Source organism: Choloepus didactylus, chromosome 2 (assembly GCF_015220235.1).
Source record: "Choloepus didactylus isolate mChoDid1 chromosome 2, mChoDid1.pri, whole genome shotgun sequence".
In the NCBI taxonomy this organism is placed as follows: Eukaryota; Metazoa; Chordata; class Mammalia; order Pilosa; family Megalonychidae; genus Choloepus; species Choloepus didactylus.
Genome location: NC_051308.1, coordinates 58,686,765 through 58,692,764, shown reverse-complemented (window position 1 = coordinate 58,692,764; position 6,000 = coordinate 58,686,765).

Here is a 6,000-nt window from a genome sequence, read left to right as displayed (position 1 = left end):
GGGAGTAGGCACTGGGCACCCCAACAAGTTCACTATGTGTGGTAATACAAATCTGCTGGCTTCCAGTGGTGCTCTGTTTTCCACTGGCTAGCAAGACCTGCATTTGTTTTGGGGCTCTGCTTTAACAGTTGGTTCTTCCCTATTTCTCAGCCAAAACAGGGCCAGGTTTCCATACAGGGCATATAGACAAGCTCCTGTGTTCCTAAGAAAAGGCCCTTGCTCTTTCTGGACTGTCCAGCAGGTGGCGCTGTTTGGTAACTTAATCATCCTCAGAGGTTGCTCTGCCTTGGAGCATGGCCACTGCTCCAGCCGCTGCTTCCCTCAAGGGTGGGGAAGGGCTTTCAGACCCAGGGCTGGAAATGTGTCTCTGTCCATGTTCTCAGTTTCTTTGTCCCTCACTAATCTAGGCCTTGAAATGTCCTCTGCTATCCACTGGGTCTTCAAACAGTGAGGGTATTTTTCACTGCTGTGAGATTTTAAAATCTGTGTCTCTGGTGAGAGGGGTCCCATCTGTTGTTTCTGTGCCTTTCCCACAAGGAGATGGAGTAAGGGGGAGGAGAGACAACCGGCTTGTCTGGGGTGGAAAATTCCTACCTAATATTTCTTCTCTTTCTTCAATTTGGCATTTGCAGGGTCTTACTCCAGTCTATATCCTCCTTCAGAGTTTCAAACAATTCAGAATTGTCCTTCTTTTCATTGATTCTCTGGATAGAAGTTTTCAGTAGCTGTTTACGTCACCGTGTTGATCTATACTTCTTTTAAAACTTGTTTTTGTAGTTGTCATAGTGTTCACAATACATTTGTAATTAATCAGAGTCCACCCTCAAATAATATACCACTTCACATATAGTATAAAGACCTTACAACAGTACATTCCCAATTCTTTCTTCTATCCTTTGTACTTTTATTTTTTCATTAGAGAATGTTCCAGTTTGCTAATGCTGCCGTTTTGCAAAACACCAGAATGGATTGGCTTTTATAAAGGGGGTATATATGGTTACAAAGTTACAGTCTTAAGGCCACAAAATGTCCAAGGTAAGGCATCAACAGGGTAACTTCACTGAAGGATGGCCATTGGCATTCGGAAAACTTCTGTTAGCTCGGAGGGCATGTGGCTGGTGTCTGCTTGCTCCTAGGTTGTGTTTCAAAATGGCATTCTCCAACATGTTGCTCTTGGGGCATTTGTCCTCTCTTAGCTGCAGCTCTTCTTCAAACTGTCACTCTCAGTTGCTCTCTGCTCCTTCTGTCTGTGAATTCTTTTTATAGGACTTCAGTGATTTAATAAAGACCCACTCTGAATGGGTGGGGTAACACCTTCATGGAAATTATCCAATCAAAGGTCTGACCCAGTTGATTGAGTCACATCTCCATGGAAACACTCAATCAAAGATTCCAACCTAATCAACACTAATACGTCTGCCTCCATAAAACTGCATCAAAGATAATGGCATTTTGGGGGACATAATACATCCAAACTGGCACAGAGAACTTATAGGTTTACAGAAAAATCATGCATAAAATACAGAGTTCCTATATACTACCCTATTATTAACATCTTGCATTAGTGTGTTACTTTGCTGCAATTGATGAAAGAATATTTTTATAATTGTACTATTAACCATAGTCCATAGTTTACTCTAGGGTTCACTGTGTTGTACAGTATTATGAATTTTTTTTAATTCTAGTAACATATACAAAACCTAAAATTTCCCCTTTTAACCACATTCAAATATCTATTTAAGTGCTGCTAATTACGTTCACAATGTTGTGTTACCATCACCATAATCTATTACCAAAACTTTTCCACCACCCCTCAAATAGGAACTCTGTACAATTTAAGCATTAAATCCCTATTCCCTGCCCCCACCCTGGCCCCTTGTAACCAATAGTCTAGATTCTGATTCTGTGAGTTTGCTTATTCTAATTATTTCATATCAGTGCGATCATACAATATTTGTCATTTTGTGTCTTGCTTATTCCACTCAACACATCTTCAAGGTTCATCCATATTGTAGCATGTATCAGAAATTTGTTCCTTTTTAGGACTGAGTAATATTCCATTGTCTATGTATATACCACATTTTGTTATCCATTCATCGGTTGATGGACACTTGGGTTGCTTCCATCTTTTAGCAATTGTGAATATTGCCACTATGAACATGGGTATTCAAATATCTGTTCTAGCCTCTGCTTGCAATTCTTTTTTCCTAGAAGTGGGATTGATGGGTCATATGGCAATTCCAAATTGAACATTCTGAGAAGCGGCCAAACTATCTTCCACAGCTGCTGCACCATTTTATATCCCCACCAACAATGAATGAGTGTTCCTATTTCTCCACATCCTCTCCAACACTTGTAATATTCTGTTTTTTTAATAGTAGCCATTCTAGTAGTTGTGACATGGTATCTTTTTGTGGTTTTCATTTGCATTTCCGTAATGGCTAATGGTGTTGAGCAAAGTTTTCATGTACTTTTTGACCATTTGTATATCTTCTTTGGAGAGATTTCTATTCAAGTCTTTTGCCCATTAAAAATTTTTTTTGATTGGGTTGTTGGTCTTTTTGTTGTTGAGTTGAAGGATTTCTTTATATTTTCTGGGTGCTAAACCCTTATCACATAGATGGTTTCCAAATATTTTCTCCCATAGTGTAGGTTGTCTTTTTACTTTCACAATAAAGTCTTTTGATGTACAAAAGTTTTAAATTTTGCTGAGTTTCCATTTATCTGTTTTTTTCTTTTGTTGCTTGTGCTTTAGGTGTAAAGTCTAAGAAACCATTGTTTAACACAAGGTCCTAAAGATGCCTCCTTATGTTTTCTCTAGCAGTTTTTTAGTTCTAGCTCTTATATTTAGGTCTTTGATCTATTTTTGATCTACCAATGCCAGAGGATCGGCATTTGTGCCAGTTCTCTTTGCTCCCAAGTGTTGTGGGGGCTACATGAATGGGTCCAGATGGATGCCTATACATGTGGTGGTTTAAATTACAGGAGAGGAACCCTGAGCTTAGGAAACCCAGAACTTTTATACTGGGGAGTAAGCATCTCTGCTCTTTGCACTAGAGACAGAATTTATTTTTCCTATCCCGGACAGTAAGTATGCCTGCCCTTTGTTTTGGAAGGGGACACTAACAGTATATCTTCCAAAGTTTTAAGCCAGCATTTATCATCCTTGGCACTACTGACATTTGGGACTAGACTATTCTTTGCTGTAAGATGTTAGAAGCCTGTTGGGCTTCTACTCCCTGGATACCAATAGCACTCCCTCTCCTAGTTGTGACCACCAAAGATGTCTCCAGACGTTTCCAAACATCCAGTGATGGGCAAAATCACTCCCAATTGAGAACCACTGTGGTAAGCAAACCTATTGTTTGCTCCAGAAGGAATCACTATCTCTATCAAACATCACTATCGCTATACAAACATCCTTGGAAAATGGTCTAGAACAAAGGGCAGTCAGTCATTGCCTCACTTCTCAAGATGTGCAGAAATGCCAGTGATCCATGGAGAATTGTCTCTCAACCTTGGGTACTAATTTAATTGCATTGCAGTTAGAGGAATGAATGTCCTGTAATGTCACTGATCTTTATTTGCTGAGACTTGCTTCATGGCCTGTCTATGGATACTTTTCCTAATTATCTTATATATGCTTGAAACTGTGGGTTTTCTCTAGTTATTAGTGTGGAGTTTGGTATATGTCAATTAGGTCAAGATTGTGATTTTATGTTACAGATCTTTTATATCTGTAATAACTCTTTGTTTGATCTGTTTATTACTGACGGGTGTGTAAATCGCACTATGTTGGTGGGTTTGTCCATTTTCCCTTGTAATTCTGTTAATTTTTGTTTTATTTCTTTTGAGGCTATATTATTAGGTACCTTCCCCAACAAGAGAGCTAGAACACTGAGAGTCATTTACACCCAGATGTTTATGAGCTCTTTCCCCATCACAGACCCCTCCTCCCACCTGAGGTAGCCACTATCCTGTCCTGCTCTTTTTTCTCTCTAGATTTTTAAAAAATCCATATTTTCCCCATTTATTGGTTTGTGAGTCATGCATTCAATTTATATCCTTTAAGTGGTTTCCTTTAGAATCTTAATACACATATTTAAGAAAATCTCACATTTATCCCTAAATCTACTCTCCTCCTAATAATACAAGGGGCTTAGAATGCTTTAACTTCAATGACCCCTCTTTCATGTTACAAACCTTTTTTTTTTAATCAAACAAAATCTTATGTACTTTTAATTTGCTATTTTAATTTATCTGACTCAGGTGAACGTTAATATATCATTACTGTTTTATACAATCAGTATTAGTTTAGATTTACCCACTTTTTTGCTGGTGATTCCTTTTTGTACCTCATTCCTACTGTCTGTGATCATTTTCCTTTGTCCAATGAGAAACAACAAACTAAGCTATAGAGCAAGAAACACATTTATTTGGGTCTTAGAATTGCAATTTGCGGTGCAGAGATTCAGGTAATAACTTAAATTGTGTCCCAAGTTGGGGCTGTCAGACAAGGGTTTTTAAAAGGAAAAAGAGGAAGGAAAAAAAGGAGAAATTGGTTAGGGCAAGGATCTTGGAAATAGGTTTCATTTTTTCAGAAAGGGATGGTTTTCTTAGCCGCACAGTTTCACTTATAACAGCCAGTTTCCGGTTTTCAAGGGTGGTGTAATGGCCCTTCCGGATGCACGGCTCTCTGGCTCCATTTTAACACTCTTAGTCTAAGTTACTTCAATTTGTTTTATTTCCTTTCACTTTTCCCCCTTTTGATCAAGATCTTCCTCTGAAAGCATCACCTGTCAACATTTGGTATTGAGCCCTGGGATCTAGGAGGCTCATCCCTAGAGTTATGTCTCTTGTGGGGAGGCAGGTAGTGGCTTTGTTTGCAGAGTTTGTCCTAGAGAGAGGCCACATTAGGAAACAAGTGAGCTGGCAGATAGGAAGGTTTTTAAGCATTGGTAAGTTTTATGGATCATAGGTAGCTTAAGGGAAAAGTTAAAAGGGATTTTTTGTACTTAAAAAATAAAACTGTAAAACATCGACAATATTTTAAACAAAATCCGTAATCTTTTTTCATAAATTCATTCAGTCCCAAGTAGTTAATTTTTGTTCCATGGATCTTGTGTTAGCAATTTTATGAATCTGTTAGTTTCCCACAGGATTTCTGGAAACCCTGAGTTGGCTTTAAAGTTTTTAAAGCAATGTTATTAGAACCTGGTATTCCAAAGTTGACACAGTCCTTTCCACAGGTCTCCAGGACAGTACTCTTTTGTTGAAAGATGAAGCATTCAGGCTTGTAGCTGATTGTGTTTTCAGGAAAATATCAGAATAAAACAAAAACCTATTTGTGGATTACAAAAGACTTAAGACACATAAAGACCAAGAATGGTTATGGTTAACTTATTAGTGTATTTTAAAAGTAAAAGATTTAATGAGAGTTCATTACAAAATAATGTAAGAAGGAAATTTGGTTGTTTGTGTGGCACGTGACATTTTAAGAGTAACTGAAGTTATGTTTGATACATTATACTGTTGTCTAATATGAGGCAGAGTAATATTGAGACATCTTATGGACAGTGAGGACTGACAGATCTTTAGGAAATTTATATAATTTCTGGAATATATTAATAACATTTTATTTACATAAATTTAACCAATCATAATCCCTTTTGATGTATAATATTTCTTATGCAATTTATAACATATCAAATAAATCTATTTCCCTCCCTTTTTTTCACAAGGTAAGAGCAGATTTTTTTGGTAACTCTCCAGGGACCCTTTGGAAAATCAGATGCTGTTTTCTTTTAATTTAACAATATTAAATTAGTACATAAATAAAGGACTTACAACATAAAATTTTTAGCCATGAGTAAAAAACACAACAACAACAAAAAACAGACTCAGAAATATAGAAAGACAAAATATGGAGATATAAAACTTACTTTTTTATATAAAAGGGCTTTCTATATTTTTTATTTTAAATATTTAGTAGATATAATA